We start from the raw sequence: 20,624 nt of genomic DNA, 5'->3' as shown, positions 1-20,624 counted from the left end.
ATAAAGAAGTTCCTCTCATATAGTTACTGGTGGAATAATATCTAACCCATATCGGGACTTCTTAGAGATATAAGCAAAAGAATAAGCTCAAACACATTCAACATACAGACGGGCAGACGGACGACCGAACAGACAAACGGACGAACGAACGGACGAACGGACGCACAGACCAGAACAAATAATGCCCCTCTACTATCGCAGGTGGGACATACAAATGAACGAATTGAAACTTTTCAGGGCTAAAAATTTTGTTTGAGTTTGACAGACGTTCCGTTTATCTAGGTTAACAACATATAACATTTGACACGAATAGATTAACGAAAATACCTGTAGCAAATCAGAACTTTGACAGTTATTTAATGATATCATTTTTTGTTACAAAATGTGTTTTTTTTTAAATATATGCGAGATTTGTTTCAACAGATTATTGGTAGTGAATTCGCCTTTTCAAAAACTAGATGACTATGGGTAATCTCCATGTTCGTACACCAAAATGAAAATAACGTTACTTTCATTGGTTCAATTTCAATTGTTTAAAACGTTTTGAACCAATCAGAACGTTTTGCTACACGCTTTTTAATTTATTACCCAGAATGCATTAAATTCTGAAACGGCGAATTGGAGACTGTAACTTTGTTTTCGTCGTACTTATGTTCTTCTTATTAGTTTTCAAGTCTCTCTTTGACTGGTGTTCCTATTTGTATCTTGGTCCGTCTTTTTATTGTAACGGAGCGGGTCGGTGACGACACCTCCCGGGACGCGTAGTGGCCAGTGCTTCGCCCCTATTCGACCATTAGGATACCTGATATCAGATTGTGGCCAAACAACAGACAATTACTCAAATGAAACTATATTTTATTCACAAATGTACAATAACTGCATTGAACAAAGTCGGATTAAACAGGAGTCAGATAACTTTCTTAATCGGAGTTCAAAAATAAAAAAGTTTCAAATGTAAAATGAAATTAAAGTGTTCCAAGAGTTAATCTTAAAAGAAAGGTAAATTTGCTTAACGTTGTGTTTTAAATTACTAAAATTTGCACCAAAATTGGGTGGCTAACTCTAGCGAACAGCACCGAATTGGTGACTACACTTAAACTCTAGACTCGAGTGGAATGATACACTCCGGCGAGTATTTGGAAGCCTGTGCAAGGCCGACTCCGACTTAATATCAAATGGAATTCATAATCTTGTCATATATCAGGACAACTTTAACAGAAAAGGTACTGAAGAAAAAACATCTGTTATATTCCTCTCCCTTTATACATATATTAAACAAAAGGATATTTTGGAAAAGAAGTATTTAAAATAGATGTGTTGAAAACCATAAACATAACATAATATAATTAATCAATGCAAATAAAATGTCAATAAATGTCACAAACATGTCACATAATCACACGGTCCAACCGTTAGGAAAAGTTTCACACGATGTAAACGTCCATGAATAGGCGGTGAACATAATTTATAAAGTTCGGTAATCCAAAGAATATATATACCATGACGGTAAACGGACACAACATAAACTTATAATAAACTGACAAGATAAGTAAAACACTAAATATACAAACTTAAACTCATAAAACATACTAATGAAAACTTTAACTCATAAAACATACTAAATGAAAACTTTAACTCATAAAACATACTAAATGAAAACTTTAACGGGTTTATACTTCAAACAAGAAAAAAATGTCCGTACTATTAATTACACAATCATATAAACACCAATATATATCAGAAGGAAATAAACTTTATACTCTTTTCACAACTCTGCGTGTTTTTTCACATTCTTATCAACAGAAGAAGAAACTGTTTTTGAACGTTCTACAAATGGTTCAACAACATGAACAGAATTGACACCATTTCGTTGGACAATTAGCTCTGATATGTCTAACTACTGAACAATTAAAACATTTTTAACTTTCAACTTCTTATAGACCAGCTTTTTAAGAACTTTGACAATTTGATCAAAACCAGACTTTAAACAACTAAATCTTAACTTTCTTCACTTTCCTTAATTTCACATTCAACAGGTTCAACTATCAAATTTAACGACTTAAACTCTGTAGCCAAAATATAGCATCACCAAAACTTTTAGGATGCTTTTCCTATTTCCTTCTCTAATTTGCCAATAAAAAGATCCATAAAATACAAATGCATACTGTGAAATTGATTTTGATATGCACGATGACAAAAAAGTTTTGAAACTATGTCCAAAATTGAACACAGATTCATCTGACAAAACTTTTCAGTTGAAATTTATAAAAAAGCTATCTTTTCCGTCGGATTAAAGCTTTGCAATAATTAACTTTTCAAAAAATCATAGCTCTGCAACTGAACAGGAGTAAGAAGACGTAAAATAAATTCGTGCTTCTTTTCTTAAATTTATTACTAATTGAAGATAAATACCAGCTATTCCACAGACTAACTGCTTCAAATTGAATAAAATATTCTTGTACGTCAGCACTAACACCGTCAAAAGTACAAGGTTTCCGTTCAGTTTTTAAATTAAAAAATATAAACAATATGAAAAATAATTGTAACAAAAACTGATGGATCATGTATCCTGGTAACTGCACCATTTGTAACGGAGGTGGTCGGTAACGACACCTCCCGGGACGTTTAGTGGCCAGTATTTCACTCCTATTCAAACATTGGGATACCTGATAGCAGATTATGGCCGTACAACAGGTAATTACTCAAAGAAACTATATTTCATTCATAAATGAATAACAATTGCACTAAACAAAGACGAATATAAACAGGATTAAGACAACTTTCTGATGTTGTTTGAATGGATATCCAAAATAAAGAGTTTCAAATGTAAAATGAAATTAAAGGTTAGATTAGTCGCATGGGGATTTAAAGTAGTACAATTTGCACCTAAATTGGGTGACTTACTCTGGCGAACTGCACCGAAGTGGTGACTAACTATAGGCTGAAGTGGAATGATACCTTCCGGCAATTTCTTGGAAGCCTGTACAAGGTCGGCTGAATATCAAATGAAATTCATAATCTTGTCATTTATCAGGACAACTTTAACAGAAAATGTACTGAAAACAAATTAAATAAATGCATATTCTCAAAACATTTTAGAAACATCCAAGTTAAATACTAAAACAGTAAAATTATCAATCATCACTTGTATCTTTATATGTTCAAATCAAATTTATCTTAAAATAAACATTTAAATACCAAATAATTAATCTGTCCAAATTAAGGGGAATTAAACTAGTAGGCACATCTATTACATTAAAATTGTAAAAATGGACAAAAGATACCAGAGGGACAGTCAAACTCATAAATCGAAAATAAACTGACAACGCCATGGCTAAAAATGAAAAGGACAAACAAACACACAATAGTTAACATGACACAGCATAGAAAACTAAAGAATAAACAACAGGAACTATGAAAAATTCTTTAATTTGCAGAAAAGTAAAAATGACATTGTAGTATCATCAACAACGTAAACATTGTTACTTTATTTTTGCTACAGTCAAAGTAGAAAATGGTCTGACAAACAATTTAAATCTCGCAGTTTTTACACTGATGATGCTTCCAACAGCAAGCTCAATCACAATAAAACTAGTCCCAGATTTTTCATAAAACTCTACGAACACATCGCTTATCATTACGTCGTTTTTGCATATTTGATAATAACCATCCTCTTGTGTGAAAACTGTAACTCCCACAACATAAGGACCACGTTGTTCTGCTTTAAAACGTCAAATTGATTCGATTTGTGACGCGCTTGTTAAGCCATAACTTGTTTTGATGTGCCTGAACGGGATAATAGAACCAGGTGGTATCCATCCGCGGATTGTTGTCAAAGTAAAGCCAACTGAAAAAATCAAAATAACGTCATTGGTTGAATTTCCATTGTTTATAACATTTTTAACCAATCACGACGTTTTATGTACATTTTTTAAAAGATTGCCCAGGATGCATTAGATCCTAAAACGGCGTAATCAAATAAGAAGTATTCTTAAGCTTACTTACAAAGAAAAAAAATTAACTAATTTTGTTTTTTACCTTTTTTACATTTAAATTACAGAGTTTAAACATTTGGTTCAACGTTTCCAATATAAAAAGAATATGTCGCAGAAAAGGGCCGTTTTCTTTTAAATGTTTGATAATAAAATACATTTTAATACAATTAAATTTCAGTATAATTTAAGTTTAGCGATACTTATACTCGATTTAATTTTGACTGTTGCTCTTTACCTTTTCTGTACTTACCATAATCATTTAAGGAATTCATTTTCGTTTGGAGCTCAGCAACAGTTTGTTCTAATCGTGTCAATTTTTCTATCATGCTCATATTAGATACCGAACCTCTTTCATAATGGGTAACAGTAGGTTGCACCATTACACCTTCAGTCCTTTTTGCAAGTATACAAAACAATCCACTGAAAATAATAAACCACATGATGAGTGACTGATTTAAAAATAAAAAAAAAACTGCCGATAAATCATTGATGTTTACAAACAATTTTATATATATCAGAGTTGACATCCTCTATTTTCCAAGGCTATCCGGTCTAGTTAATATGTTTTTCATATATAAATTGCGCATGTGTTTGTATCTTGTTTGTCTCTTGTATGATGATTATGTATACGGCCTTGTGATATCGATAATACACTTTTATGAAACAATTTTCAATACAAACCATAAGTTATATCGTTTAATTTTCCATTAATAATTATTTTTAGCGATTTACTGGTTGTGCTTGGAACAAATTTTGTGTGATTGTTGACGGAAAAAAAATAGACATAAGAAGTTTGGTACGAGAGGTAATGAGGTAACTTTCCATCAAAGTCACGGTTTATGAAAATGTAATTGTATAGATAAAAGTATGGTCTTTAACAAGGAGAATTGGATCACGTCGAACAGTAAACTAGTAAGGGCCACACAAAATTCTAGTGCAAAACCATTCAAATTGGAAAACCAATAGTCTTATCTGTTTTATAAAAAAAAACGAGCAACATTTATGAACTGAATTAACAAACGACAACTACTGAACATCGGATTCAAGACTTAGGACAGGTCCAAACAATTGCAGGGGTTTTAAACGTGTTAATGGTACCAAACATTTGTCCTTATCTAACACAATTGTGTGACATAACAACATAAACACACACACACACGTGTCAATTGAAATTACTTAACTCAATAAAAAAAAACCTGTACGAATAGAATATATATATATGTATATATCAATTTAAATTAAGATCTATTTTGTTACATCTTGTGATCAGTTTTATTTGGCAATCGCCAATGGCAGTCAGCAAGGTTAAAGAACACCAGTTGTTCGACCTGTTAGTCTTATAAATTTTGTTTAAATATATTCTTTTTCACTTTTTTTTGGTCTTTTGGAAAATGTTGTTTGTGCTGTATTTAGACCCTTCTACATCGATTTTTTTTTTTTTTTTACATGCACACGTATAGAAATTGTGGTTTTTATCCAACGCAATCATAGGTTTGAACGTAGTTTTCAATTAAGACTTGTTTTTATTTTTTCGTTTGGGCTTGTACCATATTTTCCCTCCGGTTTATATGATCCGTTCATCCTATATTGACTCTAAAAATTCAAGAGTCTATCTAAAATTGAAGGTACATGATATGGCCTTCCAAATACCGTTTCGAGTTTTCAAGTCTCTCTTTGACTGGTGTTCCTTTTGTATCATGGTACGTCTTTTTATTGTAACGGAGTGGGTCGGTGACGACACCTCCCGGGACGTGTAGTGGCCAGTGCTTCGCCCCTATTCGACCATTGGGATACCTGATATTAGATTATGGCCGAACAACAGACAATTACTCAAATGAAACTATATTTTATTCACAAATGTACAATAACTGCATTGAACAAAGTCGGATTAAACAGGAGTCAGATAACTTTCTTAATCGGAGTTCAAAAATAAAAAAGTTTCAAATGTAAAATGAAATTAAAGTGTTCCAAGAGTTAATCTTAAAAGAAAGGTAAATTTGCTTCGCGTTGTGTTTTAAAGTACTAATATTTGCACCAAAATTGGGTGGTTAACTCTAGCGAACAGCACCGAATTGGTTACTACACTTTAACTCTAGATTCGAGTGGAATGATACATTCCGACAAGTATTTGGAGGCCTGTGCAAGGCCGACTCCGACTGAATATCAAATGGAATTCATAATCTTGTCATTTATCAGGACAACTTTAACAGAAAAGGTACTGAAGAAAAAACATCTGTTATATTACTCCCCCTTTAGGACATATATTAAACAAAATGATATTTTGGGAAAGAAGTATTTAAAATAGATGTGTTGAAAACCATCCACATAACACAATATAATTAATCAATGCAAATAAAATGTCAATAAATGTCACAAACATGTCACATAATCACACGGTCCAACCGTAGGAAGAGTTTCACACGGTGTAAACGTCCATGAATAGGCGGTGAACATAATTTATAAAGTTCGGTAATCCAAAGAATATATATATCATGACAGTAAACGGACACAGCATAAACTTATAATAAACTGACAAGATAAGTAAAACACTAAATATACAAACTTAAACTCATAAAACATACTAATGAAAACTGTAACTCATAAAACATACTAAATGAAAACTTTAACTCATAAAACATACTAAATGGAAACTTTAACTCATAAAACATACTAAATGAAAACTGTAACTCATAAAACATACTAAATGAAAACTTTAACTCATAAAACATACTAAATGAAAACTTTAACTCATAAAACATACTAAATGAAAACTTTAACGGGTTTATCCTTCAAACAAGAAAAAATGTCCATTATATTAATTAAACAATCAGATAAACACCAATGTATATCAGAAGGAAATAAACTTTATACTCTTTTCACAACTCTGCATGGTTTTTTCACATTCTTATCAACAGAAGAAGAAACTGGTTATACAAATGGTTCAACAACATGAACAGAATTGACACTTTTTCTTTGGACAATTAGCTCTGATATGTCTTACTACCGAACAATTAAAACATTTTTTAACTTTAAACTTCTTATAGACCAGCTTTTTAAGAACTTTGACAATTTGATCAAAACCAGACTTTAAACAACTAAATCTAAACTTTCTTCACTTTCCTTAATTTAACATTCAACAGGTTCAACTATCAAATTAAACGACTAAAACTCTGTAGCCAAAATATAGCATCACCAAAACTTTTAGGATGCTTTTCCTATTTCCTTTTCTAATTTGCCAATAAAAAGATCCATAAAATACAAATGCATACTGTGAAATTGATTTTGATATGCACGATGACAAAAATGTTTTGAAACTATGTCCAAAATCGAACACAGATTCATCTGACAAAACTTTTCAGTTGAAATTGATAAAAAAGCTATCTTTTCCGTCGGATTAAAGCGTTGCAATAATAAACTTTTCAAAAAATCATAGCTCTGCAACTGAACAGGAGTAAGAAGACGTAACATAAATTCGTGCTTCTTTTCTTAAATCTATTACTAATTGAAGATAAATTCCAGTTATTCCACAGACTAACTGCTTCAAATTGAATAAAATATTCTTGTACGTCAGCACTAACACCGTCAAAAGTACAAGGTTTCTGTTCATTTTTTAAATTAAAAAAATATAAACAATATGAAAAATAAATGTGACAAAAACTGATGGATCAGGTATCCTGGTTACGGCACCATTTGTAACGGAGGGGGTCGGTGACGTTTAGTGGCCAGTACTTCACTCCTATTCAAACATTGGGATACCTGATAGCAGATTATGGCCGTACAACAGGTAATTACTCAAATGAAACTATATTTTATTCATAAATGAATAATAATTGCATTAAACAAATACGGATATAAACAGGGTTAAGACAACTTTCTGATGTGTTTTGAATGGATATCCAAAATAAAGAGTTTCAAATGTAAAATGAAATTAAAGGTTAGATTAGTCGCATGGGGATTTAAAGTAGTAAAATTTGCACCTAAATTGGGAGACTTACTTCGGCGAACTGGACCGAAGTGGTGACTAACTATAGACTGAAGTGGAATGATACCTTCCGGCAATTTCTTGGAGGCCTGTACAAGGTCGGCTGAATATCAAATGAAATTCATAATCTTGTCATTTATCAGGACAACTTTAACAGAAAATGTACTGAAAACAAATTGAATAAATGCATATTCTCAAAACATTTTAGAAACATCCAAGTTAAATACTAAAACAGTAAAATTATCAATCATCACTTGTATCTTCATATGTTCAAATCAAATTTATCTTAAAATAAACATTTAAATACCAAATAATTAATCTGTCCAAATTAAGGGGAATTAAACTAGTAGGCACATCTATTACATTACAATTGTAAAAAGGGACAAAAGATACCAGAGGGACAGTCAAACTCATAAATCGAAAATAAACTGACAACGCCATGGCTAAAAATGAAGAGGACAAACAAACACACAATAATTAACATGACACAGCATAGAAAACTAAAGAATAAACAACAGGAACTATGCCAAATTCTTTAATTTGCAGAAAAGTAAAAATGACATTGCAGTATCATCAACAACGTAAACATTGTTACTTTACTTTTGCTACAGTCAAAGTAGAAAATGGTCTGACAAACAATTTAAATCTCGCAGTTTTTACACTGATGATGCTTCCAACAGCAAGCTCAATCACAATAAAACTAGTCCCAGATTTTTCCTCATACCGTATGTCCACCTCGCTTATCATTTCGTCGTTTTTGCATATTTGATAATAACCATCCTTATGTGAGAAAACTGTAACTCCCACAACATAAAGACCAGGTTGTTCTGCTTTAAAATGTCCAATTGATTCGATTTGTGACGCGCTTGTTACGCCATAACTTGTTTTGAGGTACCTGAACGGGATAATAGAATCAGGTGGTACATATCCACGGATTGTTGTCGCAGTAAAACCAACTGAAAAAATCAAAATAACGTCATTGGTTGAATTTCCATTGTTTAACCAATCACGACGTTTTAGTGTATATTTTTTTAAAGATTACCCATGCATTAGATTCTCAAACGGCGAATTCATATTAGTAGTATTCTTAAGCTTACTTTCCAAGAAAAAAAATTTTAAATATCTTTTTTACCTTTTTACATTCAAATTACAGAGTTTAAACATTTGGTCCAACGTGTCCAATATAAAAAGAATATGTTGCAGAAAGGGGACGTTTTCTTAAAATGTTTGATAATAAAATACATTTTAATACAATTAAAATTCATTATTATATAAGTTTTACGATACTTATAATTGATATTATTTTGCCTGTAGCTTTTAACCTTTTCTGTACTTACCATAGTCATTTAAGGAATTCATTTTCGTTTGGAGCTCAGTAACAGTACTTTCTAATCGTCTCAATTTTTCTTCCATGCTCAGATTAGATACCGAACCACTTTCATAATGGGTAACAGTAGGTTGCACCATTACACCCTCAGTCCTTTTTGCAAGCATACAAAACAATCCACAGAAAATAATAAACAACATGGTGAGTGACTGATTTAAAAAAAAAAAACTGCCGATGAATAATTTATGTTTACAAACAATCTTATATATATCAGAGTTGACATCCTCTATTTTCCAAGGCTATCCGGTCTAGTTAATATGTTTTTCATATATAAATTGCGCATGTGATTTGTCTTGTTTGTCTCTTGTATGATGATTATGTATACGGCCTTGTGATATCGATAATACACTTTTATGAAACAATTTTCAATACAAACCATAAGTTATATCGTTTAATTTTCCATTGATAATTATTTTCAGCGATTTACTTGTTGTGCTTGAAACAAAGGAGTGGGGGCATTAAGGCCTAGTTTTGGCCCAAGAAAATAAAATGTTTGATAACCATTTCAAATTGGCACATAATGTTTAGAAATGCATAGGGTCAAGAAATATAAATGAAAAACATAAAAGTTTTTTATCTGATGACGTCACAATTACGTCATAATATGTACTGTATTCACAAAAACGATGAAAAATACAGAATTTATGCAGTTTTCTATTTTTATTTCCGTTGTGGAAACATCCTGCGCAGCCGAAAAACAACAAAATAATTTAACAGAAGCTTTATTATAACTATTGACATAATCTCACCAAATATAAAGTTGTTTCTTGGGTGCGCACATACTTTTTCAATCTAAAATATACTTAAAATTCGATGAAAAAACAAGGAAAATCATGAAATTTTACAAAATATGCAAATTAAGTCATGATTTGTTGCCATGGTAACTTGCTCGATGTCAAATTTGTTTTGTTTTTCTTAGTATCTTATACCTTAGTTAAGTTTTCAGTAAATTAAGAATATGTATGATAACTTTTAAATTTGCAGTAATTTTTGGGCCAAATAAGGGCCTTATTGCCCCTACTCCTTTCGTGTGATTGTTGACGGAAAAATGTTATGATGAGAAGACTTGAAATAGACATAAGAAGTTTGGTACAAGCTAATGAGGTAACTTTCCATCAAAGTCACGGTTTATAAAATGTAATTGTATAGATAAAATATGGTCTTTAACAAGGAGAATTGGATCACGTCCAACAGTAAACTATTAAGGGCCACACAAAATTATAATGCAAAACCATTTAAATGGGAAAACCAATAGTCTTATCTGTTTTATAAAAAAAAAACGAGCAACATGTATGAACTGCATTAACAAACGACAACTACTGATCATCGGATTCAAGACTTAGGACAGGTGCAAACAATTGCAGGGGTTTTAAACGTGTTAATGGTACCAAACATTTGTCCTTATCTAACACAATTGTGTGACATAACAACATAAACACACACACACGTGCCAATTGAAATTACTTCACTCAATCAAAAAACCTGTACGAATAGAGTATATATATATGTATATATCAATTTAAATTAAGATCTATTTTGTTACATCTTGTGATCAGTTTTATTTGGCAATCGCCAATGGCAGTCAGCAAGGTTAAAGAACACCAGTTGTTCGACCTGTTAGTCTTATAAATTTTGTTTAAATATATTCTTTTTCACTTTTTTTTTGTCTTTTGGAAAATGTTGTTTGTGCTGTATTAAGACCCTTCTACAACGATTTGTTTTTTACATGCACACGTATAAAAATTGAGGTTTTTATCCAACACAATCATAGGTTTGAACGTAGTTTTCAATTAAGACTTGTTCATATTTTTTCGTTTGGGCTTGTACCATATTTTCCCTCCGGTTTATATGATCCGTTCATCCTATATTGACTCTTAAAATTCAAGAGTCTATCTAAAATTGAGGGTAAATTATATGGCCTTCCAAATACCGTTTCGATCCTTAACATCACTGAAGAAACATTTATAGTCGAAATCCGGATCTGGTGTACAAACAAAGATATTGACAACTTATGTTTGTGTCATGACATCTTGACCACAAGTTTGTATATTTCTGTTTAGTATTAAATTTAAATTAAGATATATTTTTTACATCCTTGTGATCAATTATACTTGGCAATCGCCAATGGCAGTTGGCAGGGTTAAAGAACATCAGTTGTTCGACCTGTTAATCAAATGCGTTTTGTTTAAATATACTTTTTCACTTTTTTGGTCTTTTGGAAAATGTTGTTTGTGCTGTATTTAGACCCTTCTACAAGGAAATTTGTTTTACATGCACAAGTCTAAAAATTGTGGTTTTATTCAACGCAATCATAGGTTTGAACGTAGTTTTCAATTTGGACTCGTTATATATATACTTTTCACTCATTTTTATTGTTAATATACACAGTCACGTATATTGATTTATAGTGTTTTGTTTATAGTATGATATTCAGGCTTTTGGATTAAAAATCAATCGACCAAAACTCACCTGTATTATTACTGATCTATTTTTACACCTTATACATTATGTATCAGTATTGTTAAAACTTGTGACACTTGAAGAAGGCCATTTGTTGAGCCGAAATATTTGTCAGCACGATTTAATAACAACATTTTCGTATTATAACATCTTATATCAGTACCGTTGTGCATATATATATATAGATATAGATATAGATAGATAATTTAGCTGATCTGTAAAAATAACATCTCCATGCCTTATACATCATGTATTGTAGTACAACCCTAGATTAAAACTGACGTGGAAAGGTAACACCCGATCACCGAAAGCTTCATTTTTATGAAACCCAGGTGGTCGCGTGGTCTAGCGGGACGGCTACAGTGCAGGCGATGTGGTGTCATGATATCTTAGTAGCATGGGTTCGAATCTCGTCGAGGGAAGAACACACAATTTGCGAAAAGAAAATTTACAGATCTAACATTGTTGGGTTGATGTTTAGACGACTGTATATGCATAATGTACACAGCCATGTATCACCATCACTGCGTGTGATCCGATGGATAAATCTGTTGTAAAGTTGTCACTGGCCCCGACGTACTTATGAATATAATTATTTTCTGTGACTGTATCTTACATTAATTTGTAGGATCCTTTACTATAGATAACTTAACTGATCTGTAAAAATAACATCTCCATGCCTTATATATCATGTACTATAGTACGACCCTAGATTAAAACTGACGTGGAAAGGTAACACGCGGCCACCGAAAGCTTCATTTTTTAAGCCCAGGTGATCGTGTGGTCTAGCGGGACGGCTACAGTGCAGGCGATGTGGTGTCACGATATCTCAGTAGCATGGGTTCGCATCCCGGCAAGGGAAGAACACAAAATTTGCGAAAGCAAATTTACAGATCTTACATTGTTGGGTTGATGTTTAGATGAGTTGTATTCATATCCCGTCATTGTGTTAATGTTCTATGATGCTTTTTGAATTCATTGATATTTGCTAATGTGCTTTGTTTATATACCTTTTTGTGTTTTTTTGATACCTATGACGTGGCTCTGTACCTATAAATCCCGCCATTATGTTATTGTGCTATTATAAAGTTGTGTTTACTTGTCTTTTAATTTCCAAATTTGCTTTTTCTTTAAGGTTTTCTGTGCTATTATCACATATTTTTTTTATCATATGTATAGTTATTAAGAATATAACACATTGTTTACTGCTGTGTCCTTAATTGTGACATTTGTTTATTTTGTTCACACATCGTTGTAAGTAGAATGGAATTTCATGCGACTTTTATACAAGTGAACAGTTTTATAAGCTTTAAAACAAGGTTCAATCAACTCTTTTCTACATACAAAAATGACTGTACCAGGACAGAAATATAACATTAGTTATGAATTCGTTGGATGTGTTTTTGCTTTTGAAAATGCAAGTTGATGAGGGATTTTTCGCTTTGAATTTCCCTCCGAGCTCAGTTTTTTTGTGATTATCCTTTTCTTAATAGAATCATCCACTTTCGGTAGAAAAACTGCCTAGTCAATTAAGATTGTTATCGATACTCAGTTTGAGCACAAATTAATTGTTATCTGGCTTGCTATACATTTGAATTCTACAAAGATCACCCGATTCACATTTGAATTCCCTCTGTATCCCCTTACTATTTGTATATTTTAAAAACAAATATGTAATGATACATTTCCGTATAAATAATATAGTACGTGGAATGTATTGCATGTCTGAATATTTTTGATTAAAAACAAACTTAAAAAAAGTTTGTAGAATAATTGTTTATGTGTTTATAATCTAGTTATTCAGTGGCATTTGCTTTTTATACAAAAAAGAAAACGTGAATGACATTTTAATAATAAGAAATATCCATTTCCTTCCTTTATTCAATTGATTGTATCCGCGTTTCCGAGAATATGACAGTTGTTATCAATTCGTTTGATGTGTGTGAGCATTTGATTTTGCCATTTGATTAAAGACTTTCCGTTTTGAATTCTCCTCGGAGTTCAGTATTTAGTGATTTTACTATGTCTGTAGTTCACTTGCATCAAGTTACTCGTAGGTACTTTTCAATAACACCTAGATACTATATATTAAAATCTCCATGTATTTTTTGTGATGATGGTACGGATTATTTTTCAACAAGGTCTTGGTATCTTCCGGTGAATATTTTTAGAAAAAGAACGAGATTTTCTTTGACATAACCCTGGTTCATCAACTGTGTGCTCAGTCACTGGAATCGTTATACCAGGTATGAGTAGCAACTGGGTATATTGCTCTTCAACTTTTGACTTTTTGACTATTTTGACCTGAGCATCATTGATGAGTCTTGTATAGACAAAACGCGCGTCTGGCGTATTAAATTATAAGCCTGGTATCTTTGAGAACTATTTCACCACTGGGTCGATGTCACTGCTAATGGACGTTTCGTACCCGAGGGTATCACAAATCCAGTAGTCAGCACCTGTGTTGACGTAACTGCTTGTCAGACTGGAGACAGAGTGGTTATTAGTAAAGTCCTAGATAAAGTAGTGCCAAAACATTTACAGATTGGTAAATATATGGCTAGAGTATTCCATGCTGGACAACCAGAATTTAACAGAAGTATCAACTATGATACTACTAGCAATGTAAAGACATGTCATAAATGCTTGAAACCAGGTCACTTAATATATGAATGCCCTAATGATTGGGTTTGTAAAACATGCAACAAAAGTGGTCATAAAATGTTAGATTGCCAATCTGACTTACAAACTGAAAATGAAAATTCAGAAAACTTAGATGTAAATGTCCAAGAGAGTGAAAGTGAAGTTGTGCAGTCCAATGACAATCAGACAATAGAACATATATCTGAAACAGCTGACAAACACCAAATACAGCTATACTAAAACCATCGCATACTAGTAGTATATCCAACAAAGCTAGTAGCACAAAGACAGGTCCAGCTAGAAATGTGCAAATGTCAAATGTGAACAACACAGGTCAAGACAAATCGCAACCATCCATTGACAAATTCGTAAAGACACAAAAACAAATCTTGAAAAAGAATCTGATTTTATTTTCTACTGCAGTAATGGCACTACAGCTAGTAGGGGGGTAGCAATCGCTATAAATAAATACGCAGATATCGAGGTAATTGATAAATTCTGTGATAACGACGGGAGACTTATCCTATTAAATGTAAAAATGAATAATTTAATGTTGTCATTAGTTTATCTGTATGCACCAAATTACAGGACTGATAGGAATTCATTCTATAAAAAGGTCAACAATTTTATAAAGGAAAATTCGATTGGCATAATTTTAGTTGGAGTCGATTTCAATGAAGCGTTAAGAAATATTGATAGGAAAAGTTTAAATAAAAATGCACGATTTACCGAACCTGTTAATAGTTTAAAAACTTTTATTAAAAATCAAAGCCTTATAGATATTTGGCGCTTTCTACACGAAAGCACACAACAATTTACATGGAGAAGAAAAGATAAGACTCAAGCAAGTAGGATAGACTATATTTTAATTGGAAAAGACTTTCAGTCTCTGGTTGAGAATTGTAAAATAAAACCAGCGCTTATTAAAGTGACTGACCACCAAGGGGTAGTAATTAACATTCGGGTTTTAGATTCTGAAAGAGGGAATGGGTACTGGAAATTAAATAATTCTGTTTTAAAAGATATTGAATATCAAGATAAAATCAATAATGTGATAAATAGGTTTAAAGGTCGTATAATCAATAGTGACAGCAGTGATATCCGTTTACAATGGGACAATTTAAAAGTTGAAATTAGGGACGAATCTATACTTTACTGTAAAAGAAAATCAAAGTTATCAAGGGAGACAACAAGAAAGTTGGAAAACGAATTAGAGCAACTTACGAAATTAAGAGATGAACAATTAAAGGAAGATGAAAAGTTAACAAATGATATAAAACAATTAGAGGTGCATTTAGAAGAAATTTATAAATATATAGCCAAGGAGGCTCAAATTAGATCTAGGGAAAAATGGGTGGAATTAGGGGAGAAGAATAACGCTTATTTTTTAGGATTAGAAAAACAGCGACAGGTTAAAAAATCTATTAATAAGCTTAGAAACGAAAGAAACGAAGTAACAACAAACCAGGAAGAAATTTTGGAAATGATAAAGAATTATTATAAACTATTATACACTACAACATGCCCCGATAAAAAATTGTTACATTCATACGTTTCTGATACTATTATGGAAAAGGATATAAATATTGATGACTTTAAAGAATGTGATGGGGATGTAACTATAGATGAATGCACTAGTGCAATAAATACGATGAAGCTTAATAAATCACCAGGTCTCGACGGTTTGACTTTGGAATTTTATAAGACTTTCTGGGGAAAATTAAAACTAATGTTAGTTAAAGTTCTTAATAAGGGACACGAGGAAAAACTTTTTTCGTATACCCAACGAACAGGTGTACTATCTTTATTATATAAAAAGAATGACCCATTATCTTTGGACAATTGTCGTCCTATATTATTATTAAATGTAGATTTGAAAATACTATCCCATGTTTTGGCTCAGAGACTTAAAAAACTGCTTCCTAAACTAATTAATGAAGATCAAACTGGGTATGTAAAAAATCGTTTTATTGGATTCAATTTAAGGCAAATTCAAGACATTATGGACTATGCAGAATCATACGGAATTGATGGGGCTATCGTATTTGTTGATTTTACTAAAGCTTTTGATTCTTTGGAATGGGAATTCATGTTAAGCGTTCTAAAACATTTCGGTTTTAATGAATCATTTATATCATGGGTGGAAACTTTATATAAGGGAATACAAACATGTGTAATAAATAATGGATGGGTATCTGAGATTTTTGAAAACTCCAGAGGAATCCGTCAAGGATGCCCTTTATCTGCTTTACTTTTTGTTTTGTCAGTAGAAATTATGGCTTTGAGATTACGACAAAACCCCGACATCAAAGGTATCCGAATTACTATTGATAAAAAAACACATAGCATAAAAATATCTCAATTGGGGGATGATACAACTCTTTTTTGTAGTTCAAAAACCGACATATCAAATGCTATGAACATAATATAAACGTTTGGTTCTTTCTCAGGTCTGAGATTAAATCGTAGTAAAACAGAAGGAATATGGATAGGCGCGCTTAAACATAGTAAAGATAAAATTGAGGGAATACGCTGGACGGACAAACCAGTTAAAGCCCTAGGAATTTATTTTGGACACAACACAAACGAATGTGAAAAGTTAAATTGGGAAACTAAAATTGATAAAATGAAATCCTTACTTAAGGCTTGGAAAAAAAGAAAATTAACTACAATTGGAAAAATATTAATTATAAAATCTTTGATCTTACCTCAATTTACATTTTTGGCTACTTCCTGTATTTTTCCAAATAAATACATAAAAGAGATTGAAAGCTGTTTTAAATATATTTGGGAAGGTAACAATGACAAAGTGAAAAGAAATACACTTATTGGCGATTATCAAAAAGGGGGGTTTAAAATGGTTGATTTTGATAGCTATTTAACATCACTGAAAGCTTCATGGGTTTCCAAATTTAATTCAACCACTATGCCGAACTGGAATATTAATTTCTACCAAATATTTAAACAATCTGGGAAAAAATTATCTTGTCTTTAACATGAATTTAGATAATGTTAAATCACTAAAAGAATTTGAAAATATACCAGACTATTATTTGCAAGTAATTTCAAGCTGGGTGAAAACAGGGGGAGGTTTTACAAAATTTAAAGATAATTTTTCAAATATTAGAAAACAGATTATTTGGGGAAATAGATACGTTGAACATTGTAACAAAAGTTTGTTCTTTCAAAACTGGGTTGCAAGTGGTTTGATTTATATCAACGACATACTTGATCGTGAGGGAAAGTTATCAGAGGTTTTTTTTTAGAAAAATTAAGCAATAAGTCTAATTGGATTGCAGAGTTTACGATATTAAAAGCTTTCATCCCAAAGGAATGGCAGCAAGTTCTAATTAAAGAAAACTCTTTAAAGAGTAAAATCAGTATCAATAAGGATAACTTGAGATGGGGAAACAAACAAATACAAGCAAAAGATATCTATAATAAAATGTTATATAATAGTCTAGTAGATCAAAAATATACACAGCCAATTGGTATTAATATTTGGACAAGAAATTTAAAGTTAGATAGCAAGCCAAATATGTCATTCGTAAACGATTTTATATTTAAATTTTTAAGAGAGAATAAGATGAAAATGTTTAGATGGAAACTGCTAAATTATATTATTCCCACAAAGCAATTACTATTTAAATGGAAAATTTCTACTAATAGTAAATGTATGTTTTGTCAAACAGAAGATGAAGATTACTTTCATTTCTTTATAACATGTTCTTTTTTAAAAGACTTTTGGGATAAAGTGGAACATCTTCTTGCACAACTCAATTTTAAAAATAAAATATCAGTTAAACAATTAGTTTTTGGATACAAAATATCAGATAAGGGTTATTATGGTTTTAACTATTTTTTGACTGTTTTAGGTTTTTGCATTTTCAAGTCATACTATGTTTCAGAGCAAAAATTGAAATGTATAGATGCATATGAATTGTTTATAAAGGAATTAAGAAGGGTTATGCGTTATGCATGAAAGCAAAATAATTTCTCAAAGTGTATTTTTTATAAATTTGAAGAAACTAATTTAATAGAATAATTTGCATATATTGTAATAGTTTATGTTATATTGTTTATTATATTCTGAGTATGTTCCTGGCAACTCAGAAGGTTTTTTTTTCTCACAGGAATACTCCTCTGGCGCTTGGACAGTGAAGTATAATTGTAACAAGATATCTTTAGAATAAAGTATTTATTTGTTGTTAAAAAAAAAAAAAAAGAAAAAAAAGACATAAATATCAATATATCGTCTTTTTTTATATAATATTACTGTTTCAAAGGATTTTTTTTTCGAAATACTAAGGATTTACTTATCCCTGGCATAGATTACCTTAGCCGCGTTTGGTACAACTATTCCGAATTTAAGGTCCTCAATGCTCTTCAACGTTTTACTTGTTTGGCATTATAACTATTTTTATATGAGGCTCACCAACAACTCTTGTGTAGACGTAACGTGCGTCTGGCGTATTTAATAATAAGCCCGGTATCTTATACTACTAATTTGTGGTGAATTGATAATTTCAAAACTAAAATCGTCCCGTTTGTCCCAGTGTATTGTACTGAGATGACCGCTTATGTCTAATATGAGGTAAAGTCGAGAAAAATTAGGTGGAAGAAGCCGTGTCTGTTGTTTCGGTAATCACATAGTTATATGTGATATGTTTTCCGAAGCGTCTACTCTTTTTGGATCAAAATGTTGAGATAGATTTTGCAAACACTAAATTGAAATTATTACAGGATCAGATTTGTTAAATGCTTTCCTTTTCCGGATACATGGGATTTTCTGAATGATAAAATATCACTGGAAAATAAAGAAACAGCTCTCCATACAAGTCACAATGTATACAAAACGAAAAAGAAGAAACACCTATGACCCACATAAAAAACCACAACTGAACAACAGTATTTAGACTAAGTGACGTATATCAAAATGCAAAATAATGAATATACATGCATATATTTCATGCGTTAAAATTTTAAATTTCTAAACCAACTAACCTTACGGTCGTACACATGTGGAGCAGAGTTTGCTACCCTTCCGGAGCACCTGCGATCAACCCTAGTTTTTGGTGGGGTTCGTGTTGCATATTCTTTAGTTTCCTATGGGGTGTCATGTGTATTTTTGTTTGTCTGTTTGTATTTTGCATTTTTAGCCATGGCATTGTCAGTTTATTTTCAATTCATGAGTTTGACTGTCCCTTTTGTAGCTTTATTCCCTCTCTTATATATTGACAATTGTTAGTTTGAAAGGATATTGTTTTCACTAAAATAAATATGTAGACACCCTTAAGCAAAAATGTGTACTAGTTCAGTGATAATGGACGTCATACTAAGCTCCAAAATATAAAAATGAACTAAAATGAGATATCCTAAAAGAATAACAAAGACCAAAGGCTCCTGTCTCGGAACACACAGCAATACACATAGTGAAACGCAGCTTAGAAAGTGTGAGTCCGATATTAGATTAGGTAACAAATGATAATGATACATAAATTAGTCTAATAACACGTGATTATTTTTCTTTGTAAACAACTCTGTGATAAAACTCAAGATATATCTATACTTTGCACAATCAGTGATCAACATGATAATGGATGCTACAATATACCTTCTACAATCTACATGTAGTAAGTCCACATTTATAAGAGCCATTTTGCAATCTCTATGCCGATTGTATTGTTTTAAAAATTGCTATTGAAAAAATACCCATAGAATATTTATATTATTCTGATGCGTATACAAAAAAGCACAAGAAGTCAGAGAAATCTAAAAAAAAAAATCAAAATCAAATCAAATTCTTGGAAAGTCCATTGATCTTTTTTTGGCTCATTTCAGTCATTTCAAAACATGACGTCATACACATGAAAACTTTTTTTTTTTTAAACGTAATAATATCTTTATTGCATATTTGCTGTACCAATTTACTAAGTTTACAGCTTGTAACTTAGTATCCCTCATGTTAGTTTACCTAATAGTTTAGGGAAGCACTATTTGGTAAGATATAACTTATTCATAATATTAGTATCTATAGTACAATTGACACATGAAAACTTGAAAGGTTTTCCGTTACGTGAACTATCTAAATTCGTATTATATTGGAAATGGATTTTTGAGGTAGGTTTTGTTTTGTTTTATTTCTTTTGACATATAA

At 31.6% G+C, this 20,624-nt stretch overlaps 2 long non-coding RNA genes across 2 annotated transcripts; both read right to left on the bottom strand.

Moving 5' to 3' along the window:
* Positions 1–3,412: 3,412 nt before the first annotated feature.
* On the bottom strand, positions 3,413–4,461 carry LOC143055555 (uncharacterized). The gene is made up of 2 exons (XR_012972082.1): positions 4,246–4,461; positions 3,413–3,847 (listed from the first exon to the last, which is right to left on the bottom strand). It is a non-coding gene; the product is annotated as an uncharacterized LOC143055555 (long non-coding RNA).
* A 4,037-nt stretch (positions 4,462–8,498) lies between these two features.
* On the bottom strand, positions 8,499–9,546 carry LOC143055554 (uncharacterized). The gene is made up of 2 exons (XR_012972081.1): positions 9,315–9,546; positions 8,499–8,933 (listed from the first exon to the last, which is right to left on the bottom strand). It is a non-coding gene; the product is annotated as an uncharacterized LOC143055554 (long non-coding RNA).
* Between the last annotated feature and the right edge of the window lie 11,078 nt (positions 9,547–20,624).

The sequence above is a fragment of the Mytilus galloprovincialis genome, chromosome 12, assembly GCF_965363235.1.
Source record: "Mytilus galloprovincialis chromosome 12, xbMytGall1.hap1.1, whole genome shotgun sequence".
Lineage (NCBI taxonomy): Eukaryota > Metazoa > Mollusca > Bivalvia > Mytilida > Mytilidae > Mytilus > Mytilus galloprovincialis.
This window is presented reverse-complemented; position numbering and strand designations above follow the sequence as displayed.